Raw genomic sequence first — 22,397 nt, 5'->3', positions numbered from 1 at the left:
TCCCTCGTTGCTGTGGCTGTGGTGTAGGTTGGCAGCTACAGCTGCAATTTGACCCCTAGCCTGGAAATTTCCATATGCCATGAGTATGGCCATAAAAAGTAAAATAAATAAATTTTCAAAAAAAGAGGTTTCGTGAGAACTTACGGTTACCAAAGGGGAAAGCAGAGGGGGAGAGGGATAAATTGAGGGTTTGGAACAGATACACACCACTACGTGTAACACAGATAAACAACAAGACCTACTGTATTGCACAGAGAACTATATTCAATATTTTATAACTTATAATGGAAAAGAATCTGAAAAAGAACACATATGTGTGTGTCTATAGAGAGATAGATATATATATGCCAGAATCTCTTTGCTATACACCTAAAACACAACATTGTAAATCAACTATACTTTGTGTGTGTGTGTTTTCTATGGCCACACCCACGGCATATGGAGGTTTCCAAGTTAGGGGTCTGATCGGAGCTGTAGCCGCTGGCCTACACCACAGCCACAGCAATGCTGGGTCCAAGCCGAATCTGCGACCTACACACAGCTCATAGCAACACTGGATCCTTAACCCAATGAGTGAGGCCAGGGATCAAACCTGCCACCCCATGGTTCCTAGTCAGACTCATTAACCAATGAGCCACGACAGGAACTCCTAAATCAACCATACTTCAATTAAAAAAAAAAAAAAAAAAAAAAAGACTTTGTCTATGTTTTCCCAAAACACCATGGTCAAGGCAAAGATAAAGAGGTTTGGTTTGAAATACGATAATAACAGAAAAAACAACTAAGACCAGCATCTCTGATCAATGGCTTCATTTAGGCTGGTTTTGAACAAAATGATTTCCATGCATTTTATAATTCAATCCTCATAATGACAGCATGAGAAAGATTTTATTGCTTTCCATTTTCAGGTGAGTAAACTTAGGTGAGGTCCAAAGAATTTAAGTATTTTGCTGGAGGTCACAAAGCTACTCAGGGACCGAGCCAGGATTTGGCCCCAGGTCTCCGAGCTGCATGAATCACCTTCCTTGCTTCCCAGCCCTTTCTCTCTGCAAACATTAATTAAATCACTCAATGTCCAAAGCTCCATCTAAATTACTAGACTACTCACCTAGCAAATAGGTACAATAACCACCTAAATCACTGTTATCATGAGGTTAACTACAATAACAGACGGAATATATGAGAGCGCTAATACTCAACCACCTCTTACTCGCAAAACAACAATTACATACAGTTTAACCTAATATGTCCATGATCTTGACAAACTCTTTTTTTTTTTTTTTTTGGTCTTTTTAGGCCGCCCCCCGCAGCACATGGAGCTATATGGAGTTCCCTAGCTAAGGGTCCAATCAGAGCTGTAGCCACTGGCCTACACATGCCACAGCCACACCAGATCTGAGCCGCATCTGGGACCTACACCACAGCTCACAGCAACGCCGGATCCTTAACCCACTGAGTGAGGCCAGGGATCAAACCTGTGTCCTCATGGATGCTAGTCAGATTCGTTTCCACTGAGCCACGACACAAACTCCGATAAACTCTTAAATGGTAAGAAAAATGTACATTACAGATTATCTTGGCTTTTGAAATTTGCTGTTTTAGTATTCAGACTAGGAAGGCTGTATATCACAGCAGCTAAGAGGTCAGGCTCTGGAACTAAGCGTCTGGATCCCTTTATTCTCTCATCTGTAAAAAATAGGAAAGTCATGGTATTCATGGCCCAAGTTAAGTTATTTCAAGTAAAGCACTTAGCACCATGCCTGGTAAATGTAAATGCTCAATAAATAGTAGTCTTTTCTGGAGTTCCCGTCGTGGCTCAGTGGTTAACGAATCTGACTAGGAACCCTGGCCTTGCTCAGTGGGTTAAGGATCCGGTATTGCCGTGAGCTGTGGTGTAGGTTGCAGACTCGGCTCAGACCCCGTGTTGCTGTGGCTCTGGCGTAGGCCAGTGGCTACAGCTCCAATTCAACCCCTAGCCTGGGAACCTCCATATGCTGCAGGAGCAGCCCAAGAAATGGCAAAAAGACGGAAAAAAAAAAAAAAAGTCTTTTCTATTCTTTATTATTATTGTTACTATTCATTAACTTGCCACTTTCATTAAGACAGTATCTGCATGAAGTTACCCATATTAGCCTTATTTATATAATAAAAACCATAAACAAATTAAATTTTCTGAGATGGGGAAACAGCATAGTCAGGTTTGGGAGAAAACTCTTTGGAATGAAAGCCAACCAGTTTAATTAAAATTTAAAAGCTCCTGTCTTGCCACTTAAGGGCTGTATACCTCTGAGCAAGTCGTCTCCTTTTTCTAGATCTGTTTCCTCATTCAAAAGTGAAACGTCTGCTCTCAATGACTCAGAAGCCTCTGCAGATATAAAGTTTATATTCCTAAAGTTCTAAATAAATCATAATCCATTGACATCAAGGATAATAAGCAACCCCTAGGCATACTGAAAGATGGTAACAACATGAGAAAATATTCTATAAATAACCCCAAGCTTCATTAACTCTTTTTTCCATAACAGAATCTGCACTGTATTTATTGGGACCTCTGTAAACCAGGCAGAAGCACCAGAACAACACAGATGTAGGTCCACTTTCTCCACTCATCTGTCCATCCCGTGACTAGAGTGATGCCTGGCTCATAACTGGAGCTCAACTAACATCTGTTGATTGAAAATTTGTGACTACTGGGAGTTCCCATTGTGGCACAGCAGAAACATATCTGACTAGGAACCATGAGGTTGTGGGTTTAATCCCTGGCCTCGCTCAGCGGGTTCAGGATCCAGAGTTGTCGTGAGCTGTGGTGTAGGTCGCAGACACGGCTCGGATCTGGAGTTGCTGTGGTGGTGGCATAGGCCAGTAGCAACAGCTCCAATTAGACCCCTAGCCTGGGAACCTCCATATGCCTTGGGTGCAGCCCTAAAAAGGACAAAAAGACAAAAAAAAAAAAAAAAAAGAAAATTTGTGACTACTACTCACATGTGCAATCTAAAATATGGCACAAATGAACCTATTTCCAAAAGAAAATCAGATTCACAGACCTGGAGAACAGACTCATGGTTGCCAAGGGGGAGAGGGAGGGGGAGGGATTGGGACAGGGAGTTTGACGTTGGTAAATGCAAACTATTACATTTAGAATTGATTAAGCAATGACATCCTGCATGGCACAGGGAACTCCATCCAACCTCTTGGGACAGAACATGATGGAAAAGAGTACGAGAAAAAGAATGTGTATATATATGTGACTGGGTCATCCTGCTGTACAGCAAAAATTGGCACAACACTATAAATCAGCTATAATGAAATAAAATAAAATATAGTACAAACCCTTAAAAAAGAAAGAAAATTTGTGAATATTGAGTTAAAAGAGCCAAGTCCAAAAGTATATGTATAAAATAGAATGCCATTCATAACACATAGCTGCCCTCACAGGGAAATGGCAGTTGGGATCAGAGAAGTTAAAATTCACTGACAACCCAATGAGAGAAGGGAAGGAATCATTTTATTTTCAATTTTTTGAACTATTTTATTTTATTTAGGGCTGCAGGTACAGCGTATGAAGTTCCAAGGCTAGGGGTGGAATCGGAGCTGCAGCTGTCGGCCTATACCACAACACAGCAACACCAGATCCAACCAGCATCTGTGATCTACACTGCAGCTCATGGCAACACTGGATCTTTTATTTATTTATTTATTTTTGCCTTTTTAGGGCCGCACCCAAGGCATATGGAGGTTCCCAGGCTAGGGGTCTAATCGGAGCTACAGCTGCCAGCCTACACCACAGCCACAGCAACGCCAGATCTGAGCTGCATCTGCAACCTACACCACAGCTCTCGGCAATGCCAGATCCTTAACCCACTGATGCAGGCCAGGGATGGAACCCGCAACCTCATGGATACTAGTCGGATTCGTTTCCGCTGCACCACGATGGGAACTTTGAACACTGGATCTTTAACCCACTGAGCGAGGCTGGGGATCCTCACGGATCCTAGTCAAGTTCATTTCTGCTGAGCCACAAGGGGAACTCCTGAACAATAGATGGCAATCGACAAGAGAAGCATGTAGAGAGGAAAAAAATGAAGGAGAAGTGGAAGAAGTGGCCTAGGGAGATGGGGGAGAAGCTGAAGGAGAGGGTGAGGAAGGGCCAGAGGGGCAGAAGGGAACACAGGCTCTTGGGGGTTAGTTACTCTGTGAATGGAAGCAGGATCACATGGGCAGAAAGAAAACTAGGTGCCACAATGCAGAAGAGAAAAACCAATTTATTCCGAACTTTCTTTTTATGGTCACACCTACAGCATATGGAAGTTCCCAGGCCACAGGTGGAATCAGAGCCACAGCCACAGCAACGCCAGATGCGAGCTGCATCTTTGACCTACACCACAGCTTGTGGCAACAGGGGATCCTTAACCCACTGAGCAAGGGCAGGGACCAAATCCACATCCTCAGAGAGACAACAGTGGGTCCTTAACCTGCTGAGCCACAACAGGAATTCCTATTTTGAACATTTTTTTTTTCTTCTTTTTTTGGCTGCCCTGCAGCATATGGAGTTCCGAGGCCAGGGGATCAGATCTGAGCTACAGTTGCCACTTAGGCTACAGCTGCAGCAATGCCAGATCCTCAATGTGTGGTGCCGGGCCAGGGATCGAACCTTCATTCCAGTGCTCCCAAGATGCTACCCATCCCATCGAACCACAGCAGGAACTCCTATTTTTTTTTTTTTTTTTTTTTTTTTTTTTTTTTTTTTTTTTTTTTTTTTTTTGGTCTTTTTGGCATTTCTTGGGCCGCTCCCGCGGCATATGGAGGTTCCCAGGCTAGGGGTCGAATCGGAGCTGTAGCCACCAGCCTACGCCAGAGCCACAGCAACGCAGGATCTGAGCCGCGTCTGCAACCTACACCACAGCTCACAGCAACGCCAGATCGTTAACCCACTGAGCAAGGGCAGGGACCGAACCCGCAACCTCATGGTTCCTAGTCGGATTCGTTAACCACTGCGCCACGACGGGAACTCCTTTTTTTTTTTTTTTCTATTTTGAACTTTTAATTACAAGCTAATATCAAACTATTCTCAAGTTGATAGAAGTTCCCCTCTGACTGCCTCAGTCAACAGAAGCTTGGGTGGCTTTGAGCCTTAAGGGGCTTTTAGGGGTGTTACCTGCTACTGTTCTCACCAGTTCTGAGCCTTCTTTTCATCTGTGGCTATAGATGCAAGAAGAACGAGGCCTATATACTAAGGTTAACTGGTAAACCATAGGGCTTCTCATGAACCAATGGGTCAACATTCACATCCAGGGTCACACACAGGGATGGGGGAACACAGAGCACCTGAAACAGCCTTCCATGGGGTGGCGGGGGCGGGGGGAAGGATGAAACACACCCTACCTGATTATAATACAAAGCAACACAACCGCCAGAGAAACTGATATAGACAAACAGCCTGGGAAATTAAAGGGAAAGAATCATTCCTTTTGGTTTGGGGGCGTCAGAGGGGAGGGGGCAGGGAGGAGATATCCGGGGACAGCCTTGTCCTGAACTTTATCAAATCACCGGAACCCTAGTGCTGTTTGTGGGCTTAATCGTGAACCCTTCCCCTGGTCCCATCTTGCATGTGGGATCACACACTATTCTGAATGCCTGCAGCCTCCCACTGCTGGTCTGAGCTCTTCATCATGGCCATGCATTTGAACTTTGAGCACAGCAGGTCAGACCCCTTGCTGGGAGAGGTGTCACGATCTGGTGTTTCTTGTGGCCAGCACATAACACAGTTGTAACTGTCTGGTGATTTGTGTACCTTGAACCCTGTGAGCTCCACGAGGGCCAAAGCCATGCTGTTTTGACACCACTGCATCCCCAGTGCCAGCACAGAGCTGGGCACGGTGCCTGGCACCAGGCGTGCACTCAAACAGTTGCAGCTGGCCAAAGAGATGGCAGCGGTCCAGCCTGAGTTAACCCAGCCTGGGCTTTACATGTATTCTTGAATCCCCAGTGTGTCCACTGTCCTGGAACCAGGGAATCAGATAAGTAGCACAAGGAGGTGAGATTCAAGCCCTCCCCAAGGCAGCCACAATGACAAAGTCCCAATAGTTGAAATACAGAGCTTCAGATAGTACTATGGGGATAAGTCAAACAGGAGCTAAGAGTATGGAAAGAGGGAGTTCCCTGGTAGCTCAGCAGGTTAAGGGCTGTGGCTGAGGTCACTGCCATGGCATGGGTTCGATCCTTGGTTTGGGAACTTTTGCAAGCTGCAGCCAAAAAAAAAGAGTAGGGAAAGATTTTAGATTCTCAGTTTTGAGTGTGAGTGCTATAGAAGAAAAGATATTGCATAAGGTTTAAAAAAAAAAACAAGAAGGAAATCTTTCCAAGAGGAAACCAATATGGTCCAAATTAAGAAGCAGCTTAACTGGTATACTTAGGTTCCCCTCTAAAATCCTGGTGCCGATTTCGTGTTAGAACACAGGCTGAATGAGAAAGCAACACTTCCTCGGTTTTTTCTTCTTCTTCTTTTTTTTTTTTTTTTTTTAGGGCCCCACCCAAGGCATATGGAAGTTCCCAGGGGTCACAGCCACAGCAACGCCAGATCCAAGCTGCATCTGGGACCTACACCACAGCTCAAGGCAACTCGGGATCCTTAACCCAATGAGCAAGGCCATGGATCAAACCCGAGTCCTCGTGGATACCAGTTGGGTTCGTTACCACTCAGCCCCAACAGGAACTCCAGCTCCCTTAGTTCTAACACACAAAGGAAGACAGAGTAGAGCATGCTACCTTGCCCCGGCAGTGGTCTTGTTTGAACCCACAGACTTGGGGAAATGTATGTGGTGTCCATTTCATCATTTATTTAGCATTTTCACCTAATAAGCCACTTTTAAGAATGAGTGCCTGCATCAGAGTTTCTGAATGAATCACCCAAATTTAGACTTGGAAGGAACCTTGGAATTCACCTTTAATCCAACATTTTACCTTTTTTTTTTTTTTAACTTTTTTTTCTCTTCTTTTTTTCTTCTTCCAGCTGCACCTGTGGCATATGGACGTTCCCAAGCTAGGGGTGGAGTCAGAGCTATAGCTGCAGGCCTACACCACAGCCACAGCCACACCAGATCCGAGCCACATTAGACACCTATACTGAAGCTTGTGGCAAAGTGCCAGATTTGCTCATGCTGTTCCCTCTGCTACAAACACCCTTCCCACCACTCACCTACTTCCCATCCAAACTACCCTTCAGGACTCCAATCAAGCATCACTATGGATGTTCAATAAGGATTTCAACATGAATTTGCTCCTATTTTTACCTTGCAGTACCACATAGCTCTACTTAGACCTGATGGTCCTTCTAGGATGTGTCAGAAAGACTAGCAATGGTATGAGGTTTACAGAGCGCTAAATACCCCATTGAGAAAAGCGCTACAAAAACAGAAGGTAATGTTTTATTACTTTATTTCACCTGATTCCTTGAACTGATTTTGATGGATGAATTCACGAACCCAAGATTAATAGCCTGGCTTACTACACTCAATTCTCTTTCCAAGCCACAAGCCAAAATAAATTCACCCTCAATTTATAACTTTGCAAGACATGTTTTTGCATATCAACTCCTAAATCCACTGTGGTGATTAAAAGGATGGTTGCATCCATCAGGATGGGCCAGGTTATGGTGTGGTAACAAATAACCCCTAAATCTCAACCCCAATGATGACCACGGTGGTCATGCTGGGATCAGCATGAGGATCCCAATGACTCCATCTTTCTAGACGTTACCTGACACTCTCGATTAAGCAAACTCTGTAGCTGACACGGGTTTCAAAGACATGATCTGCTCCTTTCCTTCTCCAACCACCTACAGAGTCATCTGGCGGGGCTGTTGTGCAGATTAGATGTGATCCTGTTTGTTAGACACCCAAGGACACTCCCTGGAATATAGGCAGCAGTTGGTAGAAGATAACGGGGGCCAGTACCACTGCCATTGTCACGACCCCTCCTCATCTTCAAAGGATGATGATGGTGATGTTATTACTGTAATTCTCATATGCCAGTGGTCCCTAAACTAGTCTGCATATTAAAATCCCCTGGAAAGCTTAAAAACTACCAGTGCTTGTGTCCCAGCCCCAGAATCAGTGAATTAATTCATCTGGTGTGTGGCCCTGGCTTTGGAATTTTAAAAGATCCCCAGGTGATTCTACACTGCAGACAAGTTTGAAAACCACTGTCCCTGAGGCAGCAAGATTCATATCTATACGTACATATATGTCCATGCCTACGCACACACACACACACACACACACACACACACGCTGGCCGGCTTCCAGGTTCCATGAATCCTGCCACCTCAATGACAGGAGTGTTTATCCCATTCGAGTGAGCGAGGTGAGGCATGGGAACGAATAACCCCTAAATATCAGCCCTAATAACAGCCACAGTGGGCACCCTCCAGGGTCAACCAGATGAGCCCAGCAACCCCGTTTTTCTGGCTTTTACCCAACACTGACACCTATGCATTTTACCTTCAGACCTCATCCCCTCTTTCACAAGTTTGCCAGGCCCATTAAATCAGAACCCCAAAATGATGCCGGTGTGGACAGATGGAGAGGAGCTCTGGTCCGAGGAGGGCCACCAAAAGCCATTCATAACTGAGACTATTTGTTCAGCTCTTGATCCCCAAGACCCAAGACCTAAGAGACAACTTAAAGGAATTGTGGACAGGTAAATTAATTACCATCGGTAGTAACCTTAAAAGAAAAGAAAAAAAGCAGACAAAAGAACTCGAAAAGCACAGAATCTAAGTTGCAAACCTCATGGGTTAAGGCGTCACCGCCCGTCATTTGATGTCCCTTCTCCCAGGATGAAATTACAACAGGCGGGGTGGACATGAGGTCAGGAGACCTATGAACAGACCAGGGTCTTGCACCTGGCAGCAAAGCATGAGACATGCCTGCTGGGTGCAGGCACCATGACATTTAAAAAAAAATTTTATTTATTTTTTGCTTTTCTATGGCCGCACCTACAGTATATGGAGGTTCCCAGGCTAGGGGTCAAATCAGAGCTACAGCTGCTGGCCTACGCCACAGCCACAGCCACACCAGATCCGAGCCACGTCTGCAACGTACACCACAGCTCACGGCAACACCGGATCCTCCCCCCACTGATCGAGGCCAGGGATTGAACCCGCATGCTCATGGATACTAGTTGGGTTTGTTTCCACTGAGCCACAGCGGGAACTCCCCGAATGTAGATATTTTGTCACCGCACACAAGTCATTTTCTGCAAATCATCTCCTGCTCCGTTGGATGCTGTGTCTCTGCAGAGTCTGGAGGAAACCAGAAAATCCAGCATGTCTGCCCTTGTTCTGGTAGTTTAATTTAGGAACCACACTGGCTTTACATAAACACTTTACCAAAAAATGTACTCTGTGTTGTGAACGTTCGGGTTAACTCGGGCTCAGGGCAAAGAAGCATTGTGTACGATTACATAATAGTTACTCTATTCCTTTAAAACCAAATGGAAGCCTCAGGCAGCAAAGTCAAAAGGAGAGAGAAATCGTTTTTGTAAAATTATCTGAATGCAAGCATCGCTTCTAATGCATTGTGAGCTGACAGCGGTTCTGCTTTTCTCAGAAGCTCCTTCAATTATCTGCTGCTTATCCGGATCAGGGAGAGGAGTTTTCCCTCCCATCTAGAGTTAGCTGAAGAAAAAAGCAGGCAGGATCCCTCTAATAAAAGCCCGAAATGAAAAGCAATAACTACTCCCAAGGCCCTGTTTATTGTAGAGGAATCGTTAGGCGAAGCTTAGAAGAGTCTCTGTGAACAATCTATTTTCTCTATGACTATCACAAAAAGGAGAGGAAGAAATGCGGGATCCAAGCCTCAAAGCACCTCGCTCCCCTCCGAGGTGGGTGACAGCCAGTAAGCCAATTAACCGCTCTGAACCTGTTTTCTCATCTGTACAATGGAAATACCTACTTGACAAGGCCATTATCAGAACTGAGAAAACACATAATGTGCTTAGAAGTCCACAAATCTAAGAGTTCCCACTGTGGCGCAAGGAGATCAGCTGTGTCTTGGGAGCGCGGGGACACAGGTTCAATCCCCAGCCCCGCACAGTGGGTTTGGCATGGCCACAGCTGTGGTGTAGGTTGTACCTGCAGTGTGGATCTGATCCCTGGCCTGGGAACACCATGTGCCACTGGGCAGCCAAAAAAAGAAAAAAAGAAAAAAAAAAAAAAAAAAAAAAACACCGAAAAACTAAATGTCCCTTCCTCTGATCACTGTCAAAATCTCAGGAAGCTCATTAGAACATAAACTTTTTTTTTTTTTTTTTGTCTTTTGTCTTTTTTGTTGTTGTTGTTGTTGTTGCTATTTCTTGGGCCGCGCCCGCGGCATATGGAGGTTCCCAGGCTAGGGGTCGAATCGGAGCTGTAGCCACCGGCCTACGCCAGAGCCACAGCAACTCGGGATCCGAGCCGCGTCTGCAACCTACACCACAGCTCACGGCAACGCCAGATCGTTAACCCACTGAGCAAGGGCAGGGACCGAACCCGCAACCTCATGGTTCCTAGTCAGATTCGTTAACCACTGCGCCACGACGGGAACTCCAGAACATAAACTTTTTAAGAGAAGGGCAACACCTTATTCATCCTTCTATAGCCAAATCCTAAACCGCTTCCACTTACCAACAGTAGTTGCCTCTTCAATATCTACTCCACTCCTCTCCCATCAAGCAGCATCATTCATTCAGACCTCCTCTCCAGTTCCAGGGGTGGGTCTGGAATGGTCTAAGCCAATCACCATGATTGGTTGACAGACAGAGGTGTGTCCTGAGATGATCCAATCCAAAGCAAGCTCAGAAATTTTGTTCATTGGCTCTGGGGAGAGACAGTAACTCTCTCTCCCCTGGATGTGAACAAGCAAGCTGAGGTCTGAGAGGTACCAGCAGCCAGGCCACCACACTGGGCTGCTCTCCTCTGTACTTCTTGGAACATATGTATTTTATGTGGTGTCTCCTGCTGTTGGACAACACAGAAGCCCTGCTGCCAGCCCTCTCGCTATTATGAAGGGAGTTGCCCTGAGAACAGCCAACAGAGGTGCAGAGCCAAGAGAATCATAAAGAAATGAAGCTAGAGCCCAATCCGAGTGCCTGAAGCCTACCCCGCCTCACCAATGTTTGATTATACGAACCACTCAACTGCTTCTGATAGGACCAGAGTAGGCACAGGTGGTTGTAGAAGTCACAATAGGGGATCACAGATAAAGAGGGAAACATGGGGGATGCTGGGAGACCCCTGCAAGTTCAAGAAAAGGCAGGCTTGGAGTTCCATTGCGGCTCAGTAGTTAATGAATCCGAATAAGAACCATGAGGTTTCAGATTCGATCCCTGGCATTGACTCAGTGGGTTAAGAATCGGGCGTTGCCGTGAGCTGTGGTGTAGGTTGCAGATGTGGCTTGGATCCCCAATTGCTATGGCTCTGACGTAGGCCTGAGGCTACAGCTCCGATTAGACCCCTAACCTGGGACCCTTCATATGCCCCAGGGAGCAACCCTAGATAAGGCAAAAAGACAAACAAAAAAAGAAAAGAAAAAGCAGGCTTGCTTAACAAGCGGAGGTGCGAAAATTGCCTCAGGTCATTGGGTGGGGGATGGGATGAGGCCTGATTTCCGATTCAGACCAAGGACAAGAACGCCAAGAGGGCCCTGCAGCTGATTTGAATACACGCCTTACTGGATGCTAAGGAGGAGATACTACTCCCAGAAAGGAAGCCCACTCCCAGTCCCCTTGGATGATAAAATCTGTAGCCCACAGGATCCTAGGCCAAAGCTTCCTTTCCTGCCCGCTTGCATCTCTCACAAGCATCCTATCCTGATAAATCTGATTCTTGCCAATCACTTTGTCTCTTGCTGAATTCCTCCTGCATGGACGCATAAAGAACCTGAATCTTGGTGAGTCCAGACACAGGGTAATTCTAATTTAAAACTGTGGGTTTAAGTCCCAATCTGTGTTCTAGCTAGGTTCAGCGCTGTCAGTTTCAATTATCCACTTTGAACTGGGTTTTCTGTCCCTTGCACCTCAAAGCATCCTAACACATCCTCCTGCAAGGCTGAATGAATCCCTGAGCAAAGGACTGTGCAGAAACATCATTGCTCTTCCACTGACTTAACTCAGGCATCAAGTTCCCTGGGAGCAGGGGCCCTCACTGGCCTTAGTCATCCATCCCATACCCCAGGGTCTGACCGACTTTCTGGACCCAGGCATTTAAAATAAATGAATGGAATGAAACTTATCAGATCACCCAAATTCGGAAGCTTTTATTTATTTTTATTTTGTCTTTTTAGGCCCGCACCCTTGATATATGGAGGTTCCCAGGCTAGGGGTCGAATCGGAGCTGTCCCTGCCAGCCACAACCACACCAGACCCAAGCCGAGTCTATGACCTACACCGCAGCTCCTCGCAATGCCGGATCCTTAATCCACTGAGCGAGGCTAGGGATCGAACCTGCCTTCTCCTGGATCCTAGTCAAGATTTGTTTCCGCTGAGCCATGACAGGAACTCCCAGAACCTTTCAGATCCCACTCCCCAGACGTGTCCAGGTCAGAAGAGCATCAAGAGGAAGCTTGTAGGATTTGTGGCCACCAGATAGGCCTGAGGTCAAGTCACAGCTCCCAATGAGCTTCAGCTTCCTTTCCTGTAAAACGAGGATAATAATGCCCATCTTCCCGGGCAAGGGGAGCCATGGAGAGTACCTAGGGTAGGCCATATGCAAGGAACGTATATTTCCCTCCTGTTGAGCTAAGCTTGCTTCACGCCATGGGTTGTGATCTGGAGTTCAGCAGACAGGGTCGTCATATGCACACCATGCTGTGCCACACCCTGGATCAGTGGGCAGAGCCCTGGGAGGGTGCAGACCTATAACACACACCCTAAACCTCCCATCCTTCAGCACAAACACACTCCCTCTAGGAAAGGGGTCTTGGGCAGCGGGCATATATAAAACCAGGTTGACGAGCTTTCTGGCTATGGTGCTTCTGTACTTCCTGGAGCATGTGTATTCTATGTGGTGTCTCCTGGTGTTGGACAATACAGAAGCCCTGCTGGCAGCCCTCTCACTATTATGGAGGGAGTCAACCTGAGAACAGGATTGCTTTGCTGGTTGCTCCTGAAAGAGGAGCGAGACTGGTGTAGTTGACAGGATCCCAGATCTGCACATCCCTAGAGGCTGTGGATTTAGCTATTTACAGTGATGTGGAACTCAGCCAGACTGTCAGCTCCAGGAGGGGCAGGGTCCTTGCCCCGTTCACCGAGCTACCCCCAGCACCCACAAAGCACCCAATGAAATATTTTCTGAGTACACAAAAAAAGATGAGTGCATGGATAAACCAAGAATGATAAAAATCAAGATTCAGAATAGAACCATTAAAAAAAAATCTTATTAGTTACTACACAGATTGCTGGTTAGGCAGCAGGTAAATCAAAGACCAGGGAATAAGAGGGGGGTTCTGAGGGTGATAGATGTGGACCAAATTCTGGCCCTAGAATTCTAATGCCTAGGCCTGGGACCTCAGTCAGACAAGTTCCTAAACTCTCTAAGCCACAGTTTGTCTCTGACAAAAACAACTATCAAGATTGAATAAGAATTTTTTAATGCATCTAAAAGCAGGGAGAAAGGATTGAAAGAATATATATCAAAATATTAATAACAATTAGCCCTAAGTAGACTATGGAAGATCTTTTTTTTCTTTTCTGTGATTTTTTTTTTTTTTTTTTTTTAGGGCCGCACATGCGGCATATGGAAGTTCTTGGACTAGGGGTCAAATTGGAGTTTCAGCTGCTGGCCACAGCCATAGCCATGCCAGATCCAAGCCACATTTGTGACCTACACCGCAGCTCAAGGCAAGGCTGGGTCCTTAACCCACTGAGCAAGGCCACAGATCGAACCCTCATCCTCATGGATACTTGTCAGGTTCATTTCCACTGAGCCACAATGGGAATTGATGCATTTTCTATAATGAACATAAATTGGTGGTCTAATAAAAATAAAATGAAAATCAAAATAGGGTGATGGCAATTAGAGCATCTAGTTCAGCACTTATGACACAAAGCAGGAATCCAGCAAATGTTCCATCCCCATGAATGCCCTTCAGACATTTGGAAACACTATCCTATGTCTCCTATTTCTTGTTAAACATCTCAGCTAATTTATTGTCACCCTTATATGACTTGATTTCAATGCTCTCTTTTATCTTCTTCTCTGCAAAGGCTCCATCTGTTAAAACCCCACTCTGAGTATTGTATAACCAGCTCACACAATCATCAGCAGCACTTGTTTGCTCATTCATCTGTTAATTCATTCACTGAGTAAACACTGATTAAAAAGCTACTTTATCGGACTTCCTTGCTCTTGTCTACCGTCCATTCACAAATGGGTCCCAGATTTTCTTGGGGAAGGTCTGCCTTCCCTCCCATTCTCAGTCCTTGGGCTCTGGGAGGTGCAGACCCTACTCAAGCTTTTTCAGGGGGCAGGCATTTGACCCGAGGGGTCCAATAGGATCATTGCATTCACTTGGCCACGGGATTGGTTAGGAAGAGGCATGTTACACAGGGAAGACCAATCAGAGCAGGCATGTTACCCAGGAAGCCCAATCAGCGACTTCGAGACTCAATTCTGAGACTTTCACTGAACTGGTGGGAAAGTGGCCTTTTTTTCTGCTCTAGAACTGCTGACAGATAACTTGCCACCACAATCTGAAAAGAAACAGCAGGCAGCACTGAGAGATGAAGAAAACCTGTGTAAGCCTTAGCACCACCATTTAAGCTTCCATGCCTTAAGTTCCATCCCTGGACTTTGCAGCTGCATAAACCAGCAAATCCCCTTACTGTGGAAGCCAGTTCAGGTTGGGCTTCTATTACAGCATCAAAAGAATCCTAACTCATGAAACTGGAAGTGCTGTGACATAAGCTGCATGCCGGTTTATATGCACAGAGGAAGCAAGATGATCCAAGCCATGTCTCCTGGCACTCGGTCTGAGGTGGAGAGAGCTACAAACAATTACAATTATTTAAAGCCAATAAAATAATTGCTATAATTAAGTGCTACACAGAGCCATGGGAGCACAGGGAGGAGTCAGGACAGGCCTCACGCAAGAAATAGCACTTCAACCTACTCTGTATCTTCATTCAGGCAGCGAAGATAGAATTACTGTTAGGGGAGCAGAGATAGTACTGTCGATATACAGTCATCTCACAGTAAACTAAAACCACTACATCGCACACTGCACAATGGGCAGTGATACTTAAAGCGCTCAAGGATGCTCTCTGAATGGACCCACAAAACAGCAACAGCCAAGAGCAGGGGCAGACAGCCCTCCCTTGCAAGAATTTCATCCCAGTGTCCCAGATGGTGTTACACTCTTAAATAATAGGTCAGCTTCTTCGATTCTGAGTCTGTGAACTCAAGTTTTCACTCTAGTCTTCCTGCCCATTTGAATTACTGTTGATCGAATCACAAAACATCCTAACAACGGCCCTCTCAAAATGAATCACCTGTTTACTGAATTTACTACTAAATGATAAAAGAGAGAGAGAAAAGAAAACAAGCCTCCGGTTCCATAAAACATTTCCCGGTGGGTTAGAAAAGTGGCTGATTGCGGAAAACAACAAGGGCAACACTAAAAGCATCTCTGGGAACATCTATTTTGCTAAGAAAGGCCCCGAAGGTCACTCTTTTTAAGTGAACAGAGCTAATGTTGCTTAGATCTCTGATGATGCGAACTCAACAAGAGAGAGTGGTGAAGAAAAGATAAGGCCAAAAAAGGAGGACATGGCAGGACAAATTCTCCTTGCCCCTGTGGTTTCTAAACACACCCGTGATTCATCCATCCAGCCCAGAAACACAGCTCCGGCTCTCCAGAGCAAAGAACCTTAGAGCTGGAAACATTCACACCGAGACAACACTTCCATGTGGTCCCAAGAGAGATGCCAGCGACGAGTGGCAGGAGGGAGAGGCTTGAGATGCCTTCGGGACAACTGGGATTTCTAAGCAGCAGCTGGGTCCCCTGTCTTCCCAAAGCGCTTTTAAGATTGCTGTTGAATTCCACTTCCCCTACTTGTTTGCCACATGACTTCACACAAAGACACCCCCCCGCCTTCCTGCAAATAGGATTATTGTTCATCTCATGCTGACCAGGCTGCCAGTAGGGTCCAGGCAGCATCAGGCAATGGAGAGACCTGCAGCGGATGACAATGTGGGCAGGTGCCTGGCACTTAGCATGTGCTCGATAGATGCTGGGGATCAGCAACCCCACAGAGACCTGCCAATCTCCTCTAAAAATAAGGAGTTCCCACTGTGGGGCTATGGGATCAGTGGAGGCTCTGCAGTGCCAGAATACAGGTTTGATACCCAGCCCGGCACAGTGGGTTCAGGGATCTTGCATTGCCACAGCTGCGGTGTAGGTCACAAGTGTGGCTTGGATCTGATCTCTGGCCCAGGAAGTCCCCGTGCCCCGGAGCAACTAAGAAAATAATAATAATAATAATAATAGGGCTTCCATGTGGAAAGCTCCCAAAGTGAAGTTTTGGTTAGTTTGGGGTTTTTTTTGTTGTTCTTTTCGTCTTTTTGCCTTTTCTAGGGCCACTCCTGCGGCATATGGAGGTTCCCAGGCTAGGGATCGAATCGAAGCTGTAGCCGCCGGCCTACGCCACAGCCACAGCAATGCGGGAACTGAGCCACATCTGCAACCTCCACCACAGCTCACGGCAACGCCGGATCCTTAACCCACTGAGCAAGGCCAGGGATCGAACCCACAGCCTCATGGTTCCTAGTCAGATTCATTAACCACTGAGCCAAGACGGGAACTCCTTGGTTAGTTTGTTTTTACCAACAAATATACACCATATGCTTATGCTTAAAAAATTTAAAAAAAGAGGATATTCAGTAAGATATCTTCCACCCACCCAGACCTACCACTGCCTAGGCTTTTCCTCAAGAGTTAAACAGTACTGCCCACAATCACTGTCTTTTTCAGTGTCCTTCCAGCAAAGTCTATATGGAATCGAGCGTGTATGTGTGTGGATTGCATAAAGCACTAATCCCCCGCCCCTCGCCTTTTTTTCCTCCCGCACGTGGGAGGGAGCATACCACAAACACTTTTTCTGCATATAGCATTTTTTTAAAAAACTTAAAAACGTATCCTGGAATGAATGGATAAAGAAAATGTGACATATATAAATATCACTATATATATATATATATATATATATATATACATACACACACACAGTGGACTGTTATATATATCACTATATATATATATATATATATATATATATATATATATATATACACACACAGTGGACTGTTATTCAGCAATAAAAAAGAAGGACATCCTGCCATTTGCCACAACAAGGATCGACCTTGAGGGCATTATGCTAAGTGAAATAAATCCGGGAAGGACAAATACCGTATTATCTCACTTTTATGTGGAATTTAAAAAACAAAAACAAATCCCTAAGCATAGATGCAGAGAACAGACTGGTGATTGCCAGGGTTGGGGGTTGGGGGAAGCAAGTTAAAGAGGGTCAAATGTACAAACTTCCAGTTCTAAAATAAATGTCACAGGCATGAAATGTACAGTGTGGTGACCACAGTTAATAAAACTGTGTCCATTTGTAAAGGTGCTAAGAGAGTAAATCTCAAAAGTGCTCATTGCAAGAAAAAGAATTTGCAACTGTGTGGGGATGCGTATTAATTAACTAGACGTCTTGTGGTCATTTCACAATACATCCCAGTCATTATGTTATGTTCCTGGAACTAATATAAGGTTATATGTCAACAATAAAAAAACACTTCAATTAAAAAAAAAAAAGGGGGGGGGAGTTCCCATCGTGGCGCTGTGGTTAACGAATCCGACTAGGAACCATGAGGTTGCGGGTTCGGTCCCTGCCCTTGCTCAGTGGGTTAACGATCTGGCGTTGCCGTGAGCTGTGGTGTAGGTTGTGGACGCGGCTCGGATCCCCCGTTGCTGTGGCTCTGGCGTAGGCCGGGGGCTACAGCTCCGATTCAACCCCTAGCCTGGGAACCTCCATATGCCGCGGGAGCGGCCCAAGAAATGGCAAAAAGATAAATAAATAAATTAATTAAATAAATAATTTAAAAAAAAAAAAAAGAAGAAGAATAGGCGTTTTCCATGGCGGCTCAGTGGAAACCAACCTGACTAGTATTCAGGAGGATGCAGGTTTGATCCCTGGCCTTGATCGGTGGGTTAAGTATCTGGTGTTGCCGTGAGCTGTGGTGTAGGTTGCAGACGTGGCTCAGATCCCGCATGGCTGTGTCTATGGCGTGGTGGCTACAGCTCACATTCGACCCCTAGCCTTGGAATCTCCATATGCCACAGGGGCAGCCCTAAAAAGACCAAAAAAAAAGAGACTATATTGTGGAGATGATTCCTTCTTTCCTTCTTGGGATATACAACCAACTATTTTAAACAGTGGCCCAGAATTCTCTTGCAAGGATATACCAGAATTCCTTCAATCAACCCATTCCTGACATGCATTTATGTCAGTTGCATCCAGGGTCTTGCTATTATAAATTATGCTGCAATGAACATACATTACACATACCTTCACACACATGTGTAACTAGAGGAAAAATAAGATTGCTAGGATCAAATCCTTGAAGGGGAATTGCGAGGTCAAAGGGTACATGCACCCAAAATGCTGGCAGATGCTGCTGAATTGCCTTCTAAGAACTAGGACTCACTTTCACTGGCATCAAGAGCGTCGTAAGTATGCCAGTCTCTCCGCCCACTCACGAAATGTTTTCCCTTTTTTTCAATTCAAGGAAAGAAAGGGGGACAGACTCCACTCTTGTCCCATCATCTCCTCCTGCCCCTGTGATGTCACACGTATTACGGAAAATTCCGCTCCTTAGATACACAACCCAGCGATCAGAGCTTAAAACAGAAGGAACGTCCGAGCCTCAGAGCTACTGGTGTGCTGGAGCTGGTTCGGCCTGGCTCAAAAGAGCCAACTGTGCACGTCTTTTCCCAAGCCTGTGTTCAGCGACATCATGTGGACAGCTTGAAGTTGGTCACGGCGGAAATATTTATACCATAGAAATCAGCAAATGCCACAAATCAGGGTTTCTTCCCCCTACCCCCGCCCCCCCACCTGAGACCCTTGGCAAACATCAGCCTGTCAATGCATTCTACAGAGGAAACTGAGGCTCTGCTACCCTCCTTAGAATATTTCTGCCCCTGCTAAGAGTCACAAACTTGTGATTTGACCACAAATTCTTGGAACCTAAGGATAGGAGGTGATCTGAAGAGAGGGCTAAACATTATGTCTTCTCATACGGCCCCCTCTAGTCCCTCTGTTGAGACTAGAAGTACCCTCTCTCTCTTTCCTCCATGCCTCTCTACCATATTCCCACCTCTTTATCACGTAGTGCTTATTCTTTGATTTTTCTTCAGTGTAATAACTGCAAGCACAGACTCTCAGCTATGCTGGACAGCTATGCTAGACAGCTCCATCATTATAAGCTCAATGACCTTGGGCAAGTGGCTTAAATGACTATGCCTTAGTTTCTTGATCTGTCAAATACAAATGGGTAATACCTTCCTTTTAATTTTGTTCCGAGGATTAAATAACTTAGTGCAAGGACACAGAACAGTATATATATATGGCACATACTAAGGTCTTCACAAATGTAAACTCTTATTATCTTCCAGTTCACTAATTCTCTCTTTCACTCTGTCAGTTAATCTTTTTGTTGGATTTTAATTTCAGTGACCATTTCCCATTTCCATGTGACTGCTCTTCCAATCAACTTATTCTTTTTCCTTCTTTTGTTACATCTTTGTATCATCTTTAATCATTTAATCAATAAAATATACTATTTTAACATCTCTTTTAGATGGTTCTATTACTTTCAACTCAAAGCCATTCATTTCCTGAATAGTCCATATGATTTGATTGTGAACTCATCTTCAGAGGAGGTAGTTCATCCTGTAGGCCTCCTGTTAGGTATGGGTTATTGAAGCATCCCTGTGCAGTGATTATGTGTTTGTGCTAGGGATTTCCACAATAGATGACCAGTTTTTATGTTAATTTCTCAGCTGCAGGGGGTCTCATATCTCACGGCCATAACAACATAGATTCCACAGCCACATCTGGTACAGCCCCAGGTTTTAAATTTCTTGCTGGTGACTTCTTTCTTTCAAAACAAGCTTCCTCTCTGTTTCTCAAAGTAATGGAGTTTTTCTAGCCCCTTTTCATGAAGACATGTAATGTTTAAGGCTCCTGTGTTCAGTTCCCCCTTGAGCCCAGGTTCCATTTTGAAACCCATTGTGGCCTTGAAACCTTAAATCCCAGACTCTACAGTCTCCACCTGGATGCAGAAGCCCCATATGCTGTCATATCTTGAGCTCACATAACCATTTTGTTGTGATTTCTCTTCATTTTTGACGCTCATGGATCTCCCTTTCTGATGAAAGGCTCTCAGGCCAGGCTGCTGGATAAGAATACTGACTCAACCCCTACGGTGGACTGTGTGTGTCTCCCTCAAATTCATATGTTGGAACCTAACCCCCAATATGATGGCATTAGGACATGGGGCCTTTGGGAGGGGATTAGGTCATGTGGGTGGAGCCCTCCTGGGTGGGACTAGTGCCCTGACAAACCCCACAGAGCTCCCTTGCCCTTCCGCATGTGAGGTAATAGCACAAAGAACCAGGAAATTGGCCTTTACCAGACACCAAATCTGACAGCATCTTGATCTCACACTTCCCAGCCTCCAGAACCACAGGAATTAAATTTCCACTGCTTCTATGTCACCCAGTCTATGGCACTCGGTTACGACGGCCTGGGTGGACTAAGACAACCCCTTATCAGGGGAATGAACTTGAACAAGTTACTTCTCTTCTTTGAACCTCACCTTTCTAGGGCTGTTGCAAAGCTTAAGATAATTCAGATGAAGCTCTTAGTTCTGAAGGCAGACAGCCACGGTCAAATTCAGCTCTGTTACTTACCAACTTGGTAACGTTGAGTGAATGACTCAAACTCCAGGCCTCAGTTTCTTCCCCTGTAAAAGAGAGTTAAAGCAAGGATTAAGCACCTCACAAGTCCCCAGAAGATAAAAAGCCCCCAGTTAATCCTAACACCATTATCTTTTCCTGTCCCAGGAATAACGACCCAATGCAGCATTTCTGTCCAATAGCATTTCGATCTAAACAGCATTTCCCCAGGCCACTAGAGTTTACAGAGCGTGTTTCACAAACATTTTCCTCATTTAATGTTCAAAATAGTCTTATATATTACAAATGAGGAAACAGAGATTTAAAAAAAGAAAAAAAAAAAGGAAATGGAGATTCAGAGAAGTTAAGTAACTTGCTGAAGGGTGCACAGCAAGTAAATAAAGAACAAACCCAAATCAAACTCGTCTCTGACTAAGGCACAGCCTGGCTGAGCCACACTGTCCGGGGTGGGGGTGGGAGGGTGGGGCCAGGCTGTCCTTTCAGGCTCAGAATTCTAAGACGAAGGATGCTGGACTCTGGGTTACAGCAGCGAGTCTTGGTCTCAGCAAAACGCTCGGCTCAAACTTGAATCTGAACGGGTCTTAGTCACTCTAACCCTGAATCACTTCCTGGTTTAGGTTTCTACACCACAGAGAAAGGAAAACAAGCATGTACGTTACCCCATCCTTTTCACCCTCAAAATCTCTCAGAGTGACAAAAACTTATGAATCAAAAGGAGCCTTCATAAAACCATAGGCAGACAATATCCCATTCAAACCCATTCACCAGCACTTAGTGTGAAGACCGGAGCAAGGTCTGCAGTGTCTAGAGACTCTTATTATTGTCTGGGAGAGGTAAAGAATGTCGCTTTCTGGTCTTTATTCTGATTAAATCTTTAGCTGCCTTAGTGTTTTCTCTGCTTTTCATCAGGTGCTGAGACTACCGGAAGCCACTTAACCAGCCCCAGTTTATTCACAAAAGGCTTGGGGGCCATGCCCAATTGTCGTGGGAGAGCGTTATCAGCCCATCTTGTCAACCACTCCTGCTGCTCAGCCAGCAGCCCCCAGTTTGCCGGAACAGGTTTTCTGAGTGAGGTTTAAAATTGCCTTTTCAAGAATAATCACAAAACTGCTCAGTGGCCAAAGAAAAAGAGATTTCAATTTAAGAACCACCTAAGTATATTCACAAGCAAAGACTTCACACGTGTGCACATGCCCCACACGCCACACAACACACACCATGGAGCACAGGTGCACACACCACACACCACCGAGCACAGGTGCACACACAGGAAGAACACACAACACACACCATGGAGCACAGGTGCACACACCACACAACACTCACCACCGAGCACAGGTGCACACACGGAAACAGCACACAACACACACCATGGAGCACAGG

General features: G+C 45.4%; 1 protein-coding gene across 29 annotated transcripts in view; it reads right to left on the bottom strand.

The window, feature by feature from the left end:
• The window catches only part of CYRIB (CYFIP related Rac1 interactor B), a 169,468-nt gene that overhangs the window by 104,465 nt on the left and 42,606 nt on the right, over positions 1–22,397 (bottom strand). For 25 of the 29 annotated variants that reach the window (XR_014842786.1, XM_085020540.1, XM_021088616.2 and 22 more), the window contains 1 exon segment: positions 21,009–21,061. The gene's annotated coding sequence lies outside the window, so the exon portion shown is untranslated. 29 annotated transcript variants of the gene reach the window in all.

This window comes from Sus scrofa, chromosome 4, assembly GCF_054392235.1.
Source record: "Sus scrofa isolate SSC_HxYL_T2T_F1_AM1 chromosome 4, Sscrofa_HxYL_maternal_Yorkshire_Landrace_v2.0, whole genome shotgun sequence".
Lineage (NCBI taxonomy): Eukaryota > Metazoa > Chordata > Mammalia > Artiodactyla > Suidae > Sus > Sus scrofa.
Note: the sequence above shows the minus strand (reverse complement) of the source record. Positions and strands in the feature narration are given on the sequence as shown.